Consider the following 15,774-nt stretch of genomic DNA (forward strand, 5'->3'; position numbering starts at 1 on the left):
CGGCTGTCCAGGACTTTTCTCACATTTATCGTTACTAGCATTGCCGGTGTTCTGCCATATAGTGTCCTCCTATTGGATAGTGTCCGCTCCGTACTGCGCAGGCGCAGCGCTTGCGCAGTACGGAGCAGAAGGAGATGCCGAAAATGTCCGAAGTTGATCAGCTGACCATCAGCTGTACACGGCGCTTCGGCAGTTCTTAGCGATGGCTGTGTAAGAGGGCCCCTCGCGGGCTCGCTTCGCTCGCCACGCTTCGGGCACGGCCTCGCTGCGCTCGGCAACTATATATTCTCACTCTATGTCCACTTGGATAGTAGGGAATGATCCTGGACATAGGGTGAGAATAACAGCGCAGGCGCCGTGTACAGCTGATGATCAGCTGTTAAACTTCGGAGACTTTCGGCGTCTCGTTTGTCCTCCGTACTGCGCCTGCGCAGTACAGGGAGGACACTATATGATAGGGGACTCTATTTGACAAGACACCGGCACGTGAGGCTTCCGGTTTGGAGGAGAGGTTCCTGATTGACCTCCGTGGAGCGGTGATTTTTCTTTCTCCCATACTGTCTTATTGCAGACACCAAACCTCTTCTGCCTCCCCTTGCAGAGCTGCCAGCTTCTCCTCTTCTTTCTCCCTCCAGCTGCACTGCAGGGCGACTGGTTCTAGCACATGGCCCCCCTGTGTTCCCCTTCCTCCCCACTTCCCTCCTCTCCTGCTGGCACACAGGGGGATGTTTCAGGATGGAGAGCGGGGGAAGGGGCCGGTAAATATTTCATTTACTGGCTCCTTCCATTCCTGAATGAACACAGTGAGCGATTGGTACCAATCATTCCTGTATCCATTCGTTACTATGCTTTAGTTTGTGAATGAGCAGGAAGCCTCGGAGGGCTTCCTATTCATTCATGTCCTCAGTCACTTTCGGCCAGGGGAAGGGGGCCCTGTCCGGTAGGCTGTATGGGCCCCGTGATTTCTAACAGCAGCCCTGGTTATTACAATTAGACTGCTTCCACACTGGAGCGGGCAGGCGTTGACAGTAAAACGCTGCTAGTTTTAGCGGCGCTTTACTGTCATTTTAGCGGCGCAATTCAGCAGTTAGTGGGGCACTTTTAACTCCCGCTAGCGGCCGCATAAAGGGTTAAATTTGCCCGTGTAGCACTGCTGCCGAGGCGATTTGCAGGCGCTTCGGCAGCAGTGCCCATTCATTTCAATGGGCAGGAGCTGTGGAGGAGCGGTGTATACACCGCTTCTTCACCGCCCCAAAGATGCTGCTTGCAGGACTTCAACATCCTGCCAGCGCAGCGCCCCAGTGTGAAAGTACTCGGCTCTCACACTGGGACTGCAGGGGAGGTGTTATTTTAGGTGCTTTACTAGCGCTATTTTTAGCCAAAAAGCGCCTGAAAAACGCCCCAGTGTTAAAGGGGTGTAAGTTACACACGAATGAATGAATGAAGTGGTGATTGGGACTTTCTCCTAGCAACTTGCCATGTTTACATATTTTATCACATATGGACTGTTTTAGCCTATGGTTTTATAGTTTATGAGTAATGGCATTATGACATACGTATAGTGAGTGAAGTATTGTATACGTATATTGAGCAACTAGGCATTCACTTGTTTGTACATTGGGCATGTATAAATGCATAATGAAATGAAAACTAACTAGTTGTAAATGGGCTACATGTCCTGGTTCCTATTGGGAACACCATGTAACCGTAGAATTATAAGTATAAATTAATGAATAACTCCAATCAATTAAATACAATTAATAAATGTAATATACAGTATGATGTATGTTGTATCATATAATTAATATATAATACATGATTTCCATGAAACATAATAAATAGTAGTAATAATGTATAAAAAAACCCCCAAAGGGCTAACGTTGCATGGTTTTGAGGCAGCTAAGTTCTATCTTGAGCAGGATTATCCCCTGCCACCAATACAGGGGGACTTTATCCTGAAACTTTTGGCTTTTGCCACAAGCCATAATTATTTTTGGTTTGGGGGGTAATTTCTTGGATCGCTCCAAATGTTGTAGATCCTCCTAAAACTATATCCTTTTTTCCACCCATGAATGGTTTTCATCCTTGTAGAAGGTATGACATCTGTCAGATTAATGCGTTTAGAGGACGTAGATGTGAAAACTTCCAATCAACTCAAACTAATAAAGTTTACAGTATTGAGTCATTCATTACGTGCTCTACTGAGTACGTAGTGTATATGATACAGTGCCCATGCTCCAAACAATACATAGGACGCACTAAACGGGCCCTTGATGTGCGTCTGTCTGAGCATGTGGGCAATATTAGACGTGGTTTTAGCCAACACAATTTATCCAGACATTATGCTAAATATCATGAAAAAAAAATCAAAGGAACCCTCTTTGTAGCTCTGGCCAAACTTCAATCTCATTGGAGAGGCATTAATAAAGTTAGAGCTATTTCCAGGCTTGAAACAAGATGGATCTTCGATATGAAAAGTTATGTGCCCTTTGGCCTCAACGTTGATTGGGACATTAATTCTTTTATTAATAACTCTTAACAATTATTATTTATCTTTTAATATAATAAAATATTTTTTATTAAATTTTCAGTAGTTATAATTTCATTTGATTTGATTCAAGGTTATTGTCTTTTGTTATTTTATTATTTAGATAGTTTTTATTGTCCCCGTTCTATTTATTTATAATTATGAGAATGTTATGTATATCATGTGACGTTCCATTTGTCTTCCTGTGTGTTACATTTGCCATCCATTGGTTCAGTATAACTTTTTGCCACTAGATGGCGGTAATTTTCCTTCCCACTTTCTTCTTTATACATCTGGCTTCCTATGTTAAGTCATACCTATTTGTTTGGGCAGCTAGTTGCTAATATGGCGGCGCCCATTCTTGCTTCCTATCTTTTACATGTTGCGGCCAGTATCTAAGATGGCGCTGCCGTACTATTTATACCCTAAGCGTAGTGGCAGCATCACTTTGGCCAACCCCCAGACAACGTCCTATCCTGACGAAACGCGTAGGGCAGGGCCTGTGACACTGACGTCACTACGTTTTACTTTCCGAGACCGATAGGAAGCAAATGAACAGCGGGAAGCCTGTGGAGATGCTGGGACATTTTAAATCTTTTATCCAAATCTGGTATATGCTCTACTGACTGGATCTTTTTTATCACAGATCTAGCCATTACTATTACTACCGATGCCGCTATAGGTTCTTGGGAGACCTTTATATTCCCTGTGCCTGGTGAGACCACCTGGGTGGTCATCTGAGTCGGTAAGGAGCCTCATTACTCACTCAGGTGTGCTAAGCATTTGGGAGATTGGACCTATCTTTACCACATTTTCTGGATTAGCATCTCTACCATGTTCATGGACTATTTATTCTTTCAAATTCAATTTTTGCACCGCTTATGATGGGACTTTATATACACTCATTCTTTCATTATTTATGGTGGTAAATAGTGCTTGGATGTCATTTAGTGTTTTATTTTAGTTGTTTTCACTATTTATCACAAATTTTTGCCTTCTTTGGTGGATCAATTATCTTTGTGTTGCACTTATTTATGATATGATGTTTTCTTTATCATCACTATTTTAGCACAAATTATTTTATTTATGTAAAAAATATCATTAATTTGATTTTTTTTTATTTTTGGTAACTGCTTTAGTTTTCTTTTGTGGGATTATTTTTATTATCACTTATTTTATTTTTGTACTAATATAAATAGTAGTAATAATAATCATAATCATATTGACATATTTAATATTAATAATTAATAAACATGATTGGTACAGACAAATGCAGATAATAAATTAATTAAATACAAATCCAATAATATATAATTGTCATAATAGATGTAGACATTCAATAAAATTAACAGATTTCATAACTTTCATTTTAAAACAAGCTTGGCTTGGCACCCTTGAGTCAAAACTCGACGCGTTTCATGCCGTTAACAGCCAATCATCAGGAGTAGGATGCATAGACTTTGGATAAAGGGTGAGATGGAAAGATAAATAAATAAATCAAATCTAAAAGGGTGTGCCGTATACTCAACAAGAGGGAACTGAGACTTTATACGTTACCTATAGTGAAACCCATATATGTACAAATGGCCCAGCAATTGCCCAAGATGAAAGGGGACGGTGGCCCTGAGAGAGCCATCTCGCCCAGGGTTGAGGCGGGGGCAAGCCCCCCCCCCCCCCCCAGGAACCCATAGGGAACCACAGAAGGAGCCATAGACCAGAGCAGCCGAGAGATGGGCCAGGCAACCATGACACACCGCCAGAGAAGAGGCAGGCCCATGGGACACATCAGGTTCTGGGAGAAAAGGTAAAAAGAGGGGGGGGGTAAGAATAAAGTGTAAAAAATAGGAGGGAAAAAATAGGAGGGATGTGAAGTGGAATGTGTAAAAATACTGAATGAAAAATAAATGATGGGGAGTGTGGCAACTGAAACAAATAATTAAGTAAATGAACAGTGATGTGTATACAATAAAAAGTTATAAGTGCATCTGCATATGATAGTTGCACTTAAATTTCTGATAGATGTTGACAAAAAAGAATAAATAAGAATGAACATGTTTGTCGAAGGTGAAAACCAATGCATTGCAATAATAAAGGTATGGCTAAAGGAAAATGTCTGTGTGGATATAAATGTATGAGTGGGATAAACAGGTGCTAGTGAGTATGAGTAGGTGAAAATCCTTGGGTCACCTGAGATGTAGATAAACCGTGTATGGAACCTCTATCAACATCTATCAGAAATTTAAGTGCAACTATCATATGCAGATGCACTTATACCTTTTTATTGTATGCACATCACTGTTCATTTACTTAATTATTTGTTTCAGTTGCAACACTCCCCATCATTTATTTTTCAGTATTTTTACACATTCCACTTCACATCCCTCCTATTTTTTACACTTTATTCTTACCTTTCCCCCCCCCTCTTTTTACCTTTTCTCCCAGAACCTGATGTGTCCCATGGGCCTGCCTCTTCTCTGGCGGTGTGTCGTGGTTGCCTGGCCCGTCTCTCGGCTGCTCTGGTCCATGGCATCTTCTGTGGTTCCCTATGGGTTCCTAGGGGGAGGGGGGGCTCGCCCCCACCTCAACCCCGGGCGAGATGGCTCTCTCAGAGCCACTGTCCCCTTTCATCTTGGGCAATTGCTGGGCCATTTGTACATATATGGGTTTCACTATAGGTAACAAATAAAGTCTCAGTTCCCTCTTGTTGAGTATATGGCACACCCTTTTAGATTTGATGTATTTATTTATCTTTCCATCTCACCCTTTAGCCAAAGTCTATGCATCCTACTCCTGATGATTGGCTGTTAACGCCATGAAACGCGTCAAGTTTTGACTCAAGGATGCCAAGCCAAGCTTGTTTTAAAATTAAAGTTATGAATTCTGTTAATTTTATCGCATGTCTACATCTATTATGACAATTATAATTATTGGATTTGTATTTATTTAAATGTATTATCTGCATTTGTCTGTACCAATCATGTTTATTAATTATTAATGTTAAATATGTCAATATGATTATGATTATTATTATTACTACTATTTATTATGTTCCTTTTTCGAGGAAATCATGTATTAAATATTAATTATATGATACAACATACATCATACTGTATATTACATTTATTAATTGTATTTAATTGATTGGAGTTATTAATTAATTTATACTTGTAATTCTATGGTTACATGGTGTTCCCAATAGGAACCAGGACATGTAGCCCATTTACAACTAGTTATTTTTCATTTCATTATGCATTTATACATGCCTCATTTAAAGTCCCAAATATATATATATGGGGATGAAGGCATATACATGATATAATCCGGTTTGGTTCAATGGGGTCACTCCTTTTTCTTTTTCTTTACTACTTGTTTGTACATTGATTTAAGTACCGTATACGCATAGTTAGCAATCAAAGCGCCTGCTTTTCTGTTTTTTGCTATTTTAGTGGTGTTGTTAACCCTTAAAGGGACAGCTGGTTGGCTGGTATTACCGCTATTCATTTTTGTTTAATAACATCCAGGGAAGCGCCCTCTTTTGTTGGTTTTGTTATTGTATTATTATATCATAATATATTGTATTATCATATCACATCATATCATATGATAATACAATATATTATCAACAGTGTCAAACGCACTATTCTGGATAGCTAACTTATGTTGATGTTTTTATTTATCTTCTCTTTTAATGTTTGTGATATTTCTAAATAAAAAGTTATATTTTTATATATAAAGAGTTTGTTTTTGTTTACATTATACCAAAGGAGGTACATATAAAGTCCCATGTAATCTTTTTATTTCTGAGTTCTAAGCAAATGCTCCAGAATGTCCCTATTGGTCAGCAAGTCTATGGATATTTTTGGGTGATTTATTAGCATAGATATTTCATTGTTGGATTTTAAGGCCATGTGCTGTTTTAGCAGCTAAGCCTCCCCTATTGATATGATCCAGTCAGACTAGTTTATGAGCTCAGCAGAGGATGCTCTTTACAGGATATGATGTGCAGGGACTATGAAGGAAGGGATTAGGACTTTTAAACAAGCATGTGGTCAGACAAAAAGGACAGTTTTTTTGGGGGGGAGAAAAAGGAGCAACGTGTGTGCTGGAAGCTGGAAGACTTCAGAGGAAACAGATGTTTTGTGTTGGACTCCATGAGATGACTGGGATGGTGGGAACCCCCTGACCCTTACCAGAACCGTAAACAGAGCGTAGCAGTTAAGACGGTCACTGGCCTGAGGGACAGTACAGGCTCTCTGACGAAGTCTAGGTCAGGGATCCTGGAGGTTGTCAGGTCATACTATGCCGATCTCCTGGGAGGAAGGAACTTTGATTGGACAAGGATATTGGGTTTTTTGGACTCTACACCAGGACTAGAAAGTAATGTTCCTTTGATGAATTTGACAGATGAAATCACTGCAGATGAGGTAATCCAGGCTATTGATAAACTAGTCATCAAGAAAACGCCAGGGCCAGATGGTTTGACAGCCGCGTTCTATAAATGTTTTAAGACAATGCTGGCTCCCTACCTTGCGGAGGTTTTTAATGGCTGTTTGAATGAGGGTTCTCTCCCTCCCTCCATGAGGCAGTCTGCAGTGATCCTTCTGTCAAAGGGTAAAGATCCTTCGATGATTGGGAATTGGCCCCCCATTAGCCTTCTTAATGTCGATAGAAAGATACTGGCAAAGATTTTCTTCTGGCGATTATCACCAGTTGCAGGCAATTTGTTATCCCGCCACCAGCACTGTTCGGTCCAAGGTAGAAGCACTTTCTCAGCGGTGTTAGTTGTCCGGGAGGCCTTGGAGCATTGTAGGGCTGCTGGTTGGGGTAAATTTTTGCTGACATTGGATCAGGCTAAGGCCTTTGATCGGGTTAATCATGAGTACTTGTGGCTCCTTCTTGACAAATATAGCCTGGAGGGGGGTTTCATTGATTGGCTCAAGATTTTGTACAAAGGGGCTGAAAGCTTTCCTCTGGTTAATGGTTGGGTCGGGCAGCCCTTTGCGGTCGGCTCGGGTGTGCATCAGGGGTGTCCATTTAGTCCTCTGCTATATGTGTTTGCAATCGACCCCTTCATTAGAAGGCTAGAGAGTGGACTTTTGTGTGGGGTACCTTTGGGCATCGCTGGTGAGCCTCCTTTGGAGGTTGTGGCCTATGCTGATGATGTTTCTGTTTTTATCTCTGGGACTGGGGAGGCGCAGGAGGTGGTCTCAGTGATAGGGCAGTATGCAGAGGCATCAGGTTCAAAGGTCAACCAGGACAAGTGTGAAGCTTTCTGAATGGGCATGGAAGGTGAGAGCTTTGTTCTCCCGGATCCCCAACAAAAAATTCGAGTTCTAGGCATTGAATTTGGCCCAGGTGACTATCGTCATGCAAATTGGGTGAACAGGCTGGAGAATGCCGATGCCAAGGTGGCAAGCTGGAAAGGTTGGCAGCTTTCCTTGAGGGAAAAGGTTGATCTGATCAAGACTTACCTGATTCCGATTTTTCTGTATGTCAGTTTTGTTTGCATTTTGCCAGTTTCTCTCTATACCAGGATCTATAGTTGTTTCTTCCAGCTGTTATGGGGGAACAAAATAAACCTTGTCAAAAGGAATGTGACTTACCTTCCTAGGTGGGAGGGTGGTCTAGGGATGGTCAACCCTGTAGTCTTTTTGTTTGTGAAGTATAATCTTGGTAACATGTTGGCAGAGAGACCGCCTGGGTGGGTTGGTATTTTCCAGTCCTGGTTTAGGCCCTTTCTGCGAGACTGGGAAAATGGTGGGCCAGTGAAAGCCTGAGGGTCAAGCATGAACAGCTCCCGGCTTATGTTGCCCCGTGTTTGAAAATGCTTCGGCAGTGGCAAGTAACAGCAGGAGAAGTCAGATCTCTTCCAAGGAAACTTCTTGAGAAGCGGATCATGAGCTCTGCTTTTTGCGAGCCACTGGCCTTGAGGGATTGCCCAAGCCTGGTTTTGGGTGTGGGTTTGCGATTGATTAATTTGGGGAGAATCCCAATGAAGTTTAGGGATCAGGCTTGGCTTGCCTTTCATGGAAAACTATATGTGAAGGGCAACTTGAAGTTTCTTTCCATAAGTGATCGGGGCTGCCCGAGAGTGGAGTGTGGAGGAGTGGTGGAGTCCATGGATCACTTTCTACTTCAATGCCCTTTTAATATAGAGGTGTACAAGAGGGTGGGGAGGGCTCTGAGTATACCCTTCCTCCCCCATATGAGTTATGCAGAGTAGGTGTATGGGGCATTCCAGACTCATTGGGATTATGATTTGGAAACACTTTTTTTAGTTAGTCTAGTAGTCCATTATTTCACGTGGAGTGCACGGTGTCAGGTATCCTTACGGAGTAAAATCCTCCCTGTGGAAGTGGTGGTGCAGGACATTCTGGGTGAGGTTGGGAAGATTCGGGGTCTTGAGAAAGACAGGTGGTGGCAGGAGGCCTGGATAAGGGCGTGGAGGAATATCAGGACTCTGTAGCTGCTGCCTGTTGATCTCGGGGTGTACGGCTTTTCTTTGTATTCTTGATTCACTCCCCTAGATTTTCAAGATGAAATATATTTTTGATAAAAGGCTTCATGCATGGTGACGGTGATGTTCCTTAGTCTGACTCTCCCGTAGGGATTGTGTTGTGCGCAATTTGGTTTGTACCATTTATTATGTTCTTGTTTTGTATAATCATATTCAATTATTTTGTAAATCTGTTTTATTTATTTATTATGGTTTTATTGTATATAAGTTGTTATTTGAAAGATTTTTCAATAAACAAAATTAACCCCTTATAATGGGCACAGTAGGTGTACAGACCCAGAACTCAGCACAGGGATGGTGGGAACCCCTCATAAGGGGCACAGCAGGTGTATCTGGGAAGTGCAGATGAGAACCCCTGTTATGCTTTTACTACTTCCTAGGGCTCTATTAGAAAGATTTCCCCATACTTCCTGACCCAGGGACAACCCATCACCAGACACTAGTTTAAATTCTCTCCAACTCCATCCAAAATTAGAAGTACATGCTTATGGCTTACATACATTTCTATAGGAAATGGAAATTAGAATCAGACAAACAAATGTGAACTTACTTGGCGATGGCTGTATTCAGAGCTCACTCACTGTATCAGTCGGAGGTACAACAAATACTTATTAAATGTTTTATTATTATTAATCTTGACTTTGGCAGACCTCTGTCCTTCTTCCGCTTATATATCTTTGGTGAACATTGATGAGACTATGAGAGACCCGGCATTGCCTTTGCCAAATACCATTATCATTTACCACAGATCGGTGGTCTGAACCCATTAATGTACAATTATCATTGGGACATGTAAGAGGAATGCTGCACCATTAAAAAAAAGTTCAACAAAACGATGTACAGTGGGGACGGAAAGTATTCAGACCCCCTTAAATTTTTCACTCTTTGTTATATTGCAGCCATTTGCTAAAATCATATAAGTTCATTTTTTTCCTCATTAATGTACACACAGCACCCCAATTGTTGACATTTTTGCAGATTTATTAAAAAAGAAAAACTGAAATATACCATGGTCCTAAGTATTCAGACACTTTGCTATGACACTCATATATAAAACTCAGGTGCTGTCCATTTCTTCTGATCATCCTTGAGATGGTTCTACACCTTAATTTGAGTCCAGCTGTGTTTGATTATACTGATTGGACTTGATTAGGAAAGCCACACACCTGTCTATATAAGACCTTACAGCTCACAGTGCATGTCAGAGCAAATGAGAATCATGAGGTCAAAGGAACTGCCTGAAGAGCTCAGAGACAGAATTGTGGCAAGGCGCAGATCTGGCCAAGGTTACAAAAAAATTTCTGCTGCACTTAAGGTTCCTAAGAGCACAGTGGCCTCCATAATCCTTATATGGGAGATGTTTGGGTCGACCAGAACCCTTCCTAGAGATGGCCGTCTGGCCAAACTGAACTATCAGGGGGGAAAAGCCTTGGTGAGAGAGGTAAAGAAGAACCCAAAGATCACTGTGGCTGAGCTCCAGAGATGCAGTCGGGAGATGGGAGAAAGTTGTAGAAAGTCAACCATCACTGCAGCCCTCCACCAGTCGGGGCTTTATGGCAGAGTGGCCCAACGGAAGCCTCTCCTCAGTGCAAGACACATGACAGCCCGCATGGAGTTTGCTAAAAAAACACCCGAAGGACTCCAAGATGGTGAGAAATAAGATTCTCTGGTCTGATGGGACCAAGATAGAACTTTTTGGCCTTAATTCTAAGCGGTATGTGTGGAGAAAACCAGGCACTGCTCATGCAATCCCAACAGTGAAGCATGGTGGTGGCAGCATCATGTTGTGGGGGTGTTTTTCATCTGCTGGGACAGGACAACTGGTTGCAATCAAGGGAAAGATGAATGCGGCCAAGTACAGGGATATCCTGGACAAAAACCTTCTCCAGAGTGCTCAGGACCTCAGACTGGGCCGAAGGTTTACCTTCCAACAAGACAATGACCCTAAGCACACAGCTAAAATAACGAAGGAGTGGCTTCACAACAAATCCGTGACTGTTCTTGAATGGCCCAGCCAAAGCCCGAACTTAAACCCAATTGAGCATCTCTGGAGAGACCTAAAAATGGCTGTCCACCAACGTTTACCCTCCAACCTGACAGAACTGGAGAGGATCTGCAAGGAGGAATGGCAGAGGATCCCCAAATCCAGGTGTGAAAAACTTGTTGCATCTTTCCCAAAAAGACTCATGGCTGTATTAGATCAAAAAGGTGCTTCTACTAAATACTGAGCACAGGGTCTGAATACTTAGGACCATGTGATATTTCAGTTTTCCTTTTTTAATAAATCTAATAAATCTGCAAAAATGTCAACAATTCTGTGTTTTTCTGTCAATATGGGGTGCTGTGTGTACATTAATGAGGAAAAAAATGAACTTAAATGATTTTAGCAAATGGCTGCAATAAAACAAAGAGTGAAAAATTTAAGGGGGTCTGAATACTTTCCGTCCCCACTGTACATTGTCCAGTTAAACATAAATGAAAGTCATCATGCTAAAGCCAAAGCAAACTCTTATGGGCATTCCCTCACCTTTATAATATGACCTTTAGGTGAAAAGGATACGGCTGTCTTCCCACTGGTGGATGCAAGCTTCTCCGACTCCAGGATCATAACCTATGGAAGAAACAACACAGGGCTCTCTAAAGTAACGTTTTTATTGCTAAAATGTAAATACACTCACTAAGTAGATCAAACAAGCTTTCAGTCATGGGGTGGCCTCATGAGGACAGTGCTACATGTCATCAAATAACTCCTGTACATCGATCTCCTCTGGCTAACAAGCTTACTGCCTGGAGGAGATCGTTGCATAGCGGAGCTCCTGCAGAAGTTATTTGATGATATGCCACGCTGCCCTTAGGAGGCAACCCCGTGACTGTAATCTTGTTTGATTCAAACATGTTTGGGACAAACATGAATCTATAATCAGCCAAATAAAAAAACCTCCAAAACATATATATCTATATATATATATGTTTAAAAAATGAGGCAGACTCAATGGACCACTTTGTCTTTTTTCCACCATCGCTCTTCTATGTTTCTGTGATCTGTATACAAGTGAGTGTATTTAATTTCTAGCAATAAATACTTTAGTACGGAGAGCACTATTGTGTTTTCTTCCTTTGTGAGTTTCAGCTGCTTGTATCCACCAGTGGGCAGACACAGCTGTGTCCTGGCTATAAACAAAAAAAAAATCTATTTCTGTTTTCTGGCTCTGTACTCATCACTTTATTAAGTTCACACTGCATAGTGCATTTTAAATGCATTGCTTTTAAATTTAATGCAAAGAATATGCAGTGAATAGCTGATTATTAAGGATGCCAGCGGGTGCTGGCTCTGCTATTCACTGGTTGCTAAGTAGCCGGCACCCACCAACGTCCTTAACAACCAGTGATTAGTGGACCCGCCGTCATCTTTAACAACCAGTGATTGGCTGGTTCCACCTTCAAACGAGTGATTGGCTGGTTGTTAAGGACACCAGTGGGTGCCAGCTCCTTAACAACCAGCATCTTTTTTTTTTTAAAAAGTCATGTGACCCCCAAAAACACGCCCTCGGTAGGCTTACATTTCACATCTAATTTCCTGACTACCTATCACATTTTTGGAGGCCCTGGACCACCAAGACAGTGAAAACACCCACAAATGACTATTTTGGAAAGTGAACACTCCAAGGTATTTTCTGAAAGGCATAGTGAGTCTTTTAAAAATATCATTTTTTGCCACAAGTTTTTGGGAAATGTAGGAAAGAAAATGTTTTTTTTTTTTTTTTTTTATACAAAGTTCTCACTCAATAAGATATTCCCAACACACATCATAGGTGTACTTAGAATTACACCCAAAACACATTTTGCTACTCCTCCTGAGTATGGAGATTCCACATGTGTGAGACTTTTTCACAGCCTGACCACATAGAGAGGCCCAAATTCCAAGAAGCACCTTCAGGTAATGATAATTTCCTGACTCCCTATCACATTTTTTGATGCCCTGGAACTCAAAGACAATGGAAACGCCCATAAAATGAGCACAATTTAGAGAGTAAACACCCCAAGGTATTTTTTGAGAGGCATACTGAGTCCTTTGAAGACTTCATTTTATTGCCACAATTTATGGGAAAGTGTGGAAAGAAAATGTAAATTTATTTTTTACAGAAATTTGGCAATTTATTAAGATATTTCTCACATGCAGCATGGAAATTCCACCCCAAGACACATGCTACTACTCCTCCTGAGTATGGGATACTACATGTGTGAGACTTTCACTGTCTGGGCTGATTATGTACTGGAGATTGTATGTTGCATATCATACAAATCAACCAATTGTGTGAAAATCATTGTACTGTAATGACCACCTCAACACGAGTGGTCAGGGAATATAGCTTAGTGTAACATCACCTATAGCAGTCCCAGTTCCTATAAGCCAAGCAAGCCTAGCCTACTGGTATGTGGCTACCCCTGGAAATGTCATCTTCACAGACCTTGTGTCTCGCAGGAACATAGTCAGTGGGATGTGTCAGTATTTTTACTGGCAGTCAGTAAAAAATGGGCACTTTTTCTCCTGCCAGTAAATGTCAGTGACAGGAAAAGGTTGTCAGTAAAAATATGGCTATAAAGCTCGGCTCGAAAATGCGCATGCAGCGTTTTCGATCCGGAGCTGTTGGAGACCATTCATCGATTGCTGCAGTGCGTTCGGGTGGCACTGGCAGGTGGGCGGATGTGGTGAAGGCAGTGCCTGACAGTGTCGAGTGATGTCATGGTGCAAGAGAACTGAGCGGAACAACCGGAGCCTTGGGTGCGGGCCTACAGAATGGGAGGAAAGTAAGCCAGGAGTGGGACTGTCGGTGCTGTTTGGACTTGAGTTGGACTGAAGGGACCACCTGGCGTGGAGGGAGATTGTCACTGTGACTGAGGAGGGGATATGTCATGTTCGAGGGACGTCATCTTCTGTGCTGCCGCACACTGCTGTCTGTGTCACCGTGAGAGTCGATTTTATGCGCATGTGCCGCCAATTCAAATTTCATGCCCTCCTGAGTCCTGTCCCTGAGCTACTTACTTACTTACTATTTCGAAAATAAAATAGGAAATATGTTTTTGCCTTAAACCACATTGCTAACTGCATATTGTATTTGTTTGTAGCCTAAATACTGAAATTTGCACTTAAAACTAATTTTTGAAAATTCCAGTAAAAACTTGGCTGTGCCAGTAAATTTTGGGTGTCGTGTCAGTAAATTTCAATCTGGTAGGTTGGCAACACTGACTGGTTTGGCAGTAATCAGAGACACTGTAACTGGTTTAGCTGTGGGCTCTCCCATGTGATCATTATAGTTGGTCGGAACATATTTTATTTCCTATTAAATGTATGGTACCATATTCTAAAATATGTTTTTGTCTATATTGTATATGTACTTATTGTTATATATTTTACATGTATTCAGCAGAGCTATTCTTAGCTCCTGAAGAAGCGTTACTCAGACGCGCAACATGTCGAGCGAATAAGAGAAAACCTACCTGGATCTGCAATCTAACCCTCAACTCTCCTTCCTACATTCATAAAAATGCAACTTTAATTTGGGAAGTTTTCTATTTCTCATTGTTTGAATGTTGGATTACATGTACAATAAGTAGGGTTTAAATTGCATGCAGGGTAGGATATATTAAATATACAATACTCTCATATGGACAATGTAATAGTCATAGTATTTATCTTCAATTTTGTAATTTAAACTTAATAAAAAAAATTATTTTTATCCTTTAAAGTCTAACTACTCGTGTGCCTCCAAAGTCCAACTTATTAGCTCCTATACTCCATTTAGCTATGTTTAGGGACAAATATGACTGGTGTAGCAGTGACCAGGGATAATATCACTGGTGTGACGGTGATCAGGGACATGGTAACTGGTGTGGCGGTGATCAGGGACAATATGACTGGTGTAACAGTGATTAGGGATGCTGTGAGTGGGCTCCATTGCTTAGGGACACTGACTGGTGGTGCGGTGATTAGGGACACTGTGAGTGGGTGGTGGTCATTAGGGACACTGAGTGGGTGACGGTGATTAGGGGCACTGACTGGTGCAACGGTGATTAGAGAAACTGACTGGCAGCACTGATCTGATAACTTACTACTGTGGTGGTGATCAGAGATAACAGCGATGTCAGAGCAGCCAGCCATTGTACGTGATCACAGCGACAGTGGTACAATGTCACCTTAGTGACACTGCACTTGCTCTGAAGACAATGTGTACAAATAAATATATAATTTACATTTTTTTTTTTTTTTTTTTTAAGATATTGTCACCAGAGCAGTACAGTGTCATCACAGTGACACTGTACTTCTTTGTGGGGTGATCAGGGATTTTTTATTTTTACACTCTGCTTATTACTGTGGAGGATTACTGTATTAGAAATCAGTAACACTGTTCAAAGTTTTATTCATTAAACCTTTGTTTACTACTGTGATGCTGCGATTGGACACAGCTATTACCTAGTACATGTCTCTGTAATCGGCCCTGGTACCGTATCACAGATACGCAGTAGTAAGCAAGGCATTATAAATGACAGCCTTGTTTAGTACTGTACTGGGCTCACAGTGGTCCAGTACTGTGACGGGTGATCCGCCGTGTTCGACTGAATACAGTGATCACAGATTGCACTGCTGCACACGCTTCTAGGAGGATGTATGGTTATGTACTACTGGAACGAGAGAGCATTCAACTGGCTGTTTATCTACATTGGCTGGGTG

This window comes from Aquarana catesbeiana, linkage group LG06 (genome assembly GCF_042186555.1).
Source record: "Aquarana catesbeiana isolate 2022-GZ linkage group LG06, ASM4218655v1, whole genome shotgun sequence".
Lineage (NCBI taxonomy): Eukaryota > Metazoa > Chordata > Amphibia > Anura > Ranidae > Aquarana > Aquarana catesbeiana.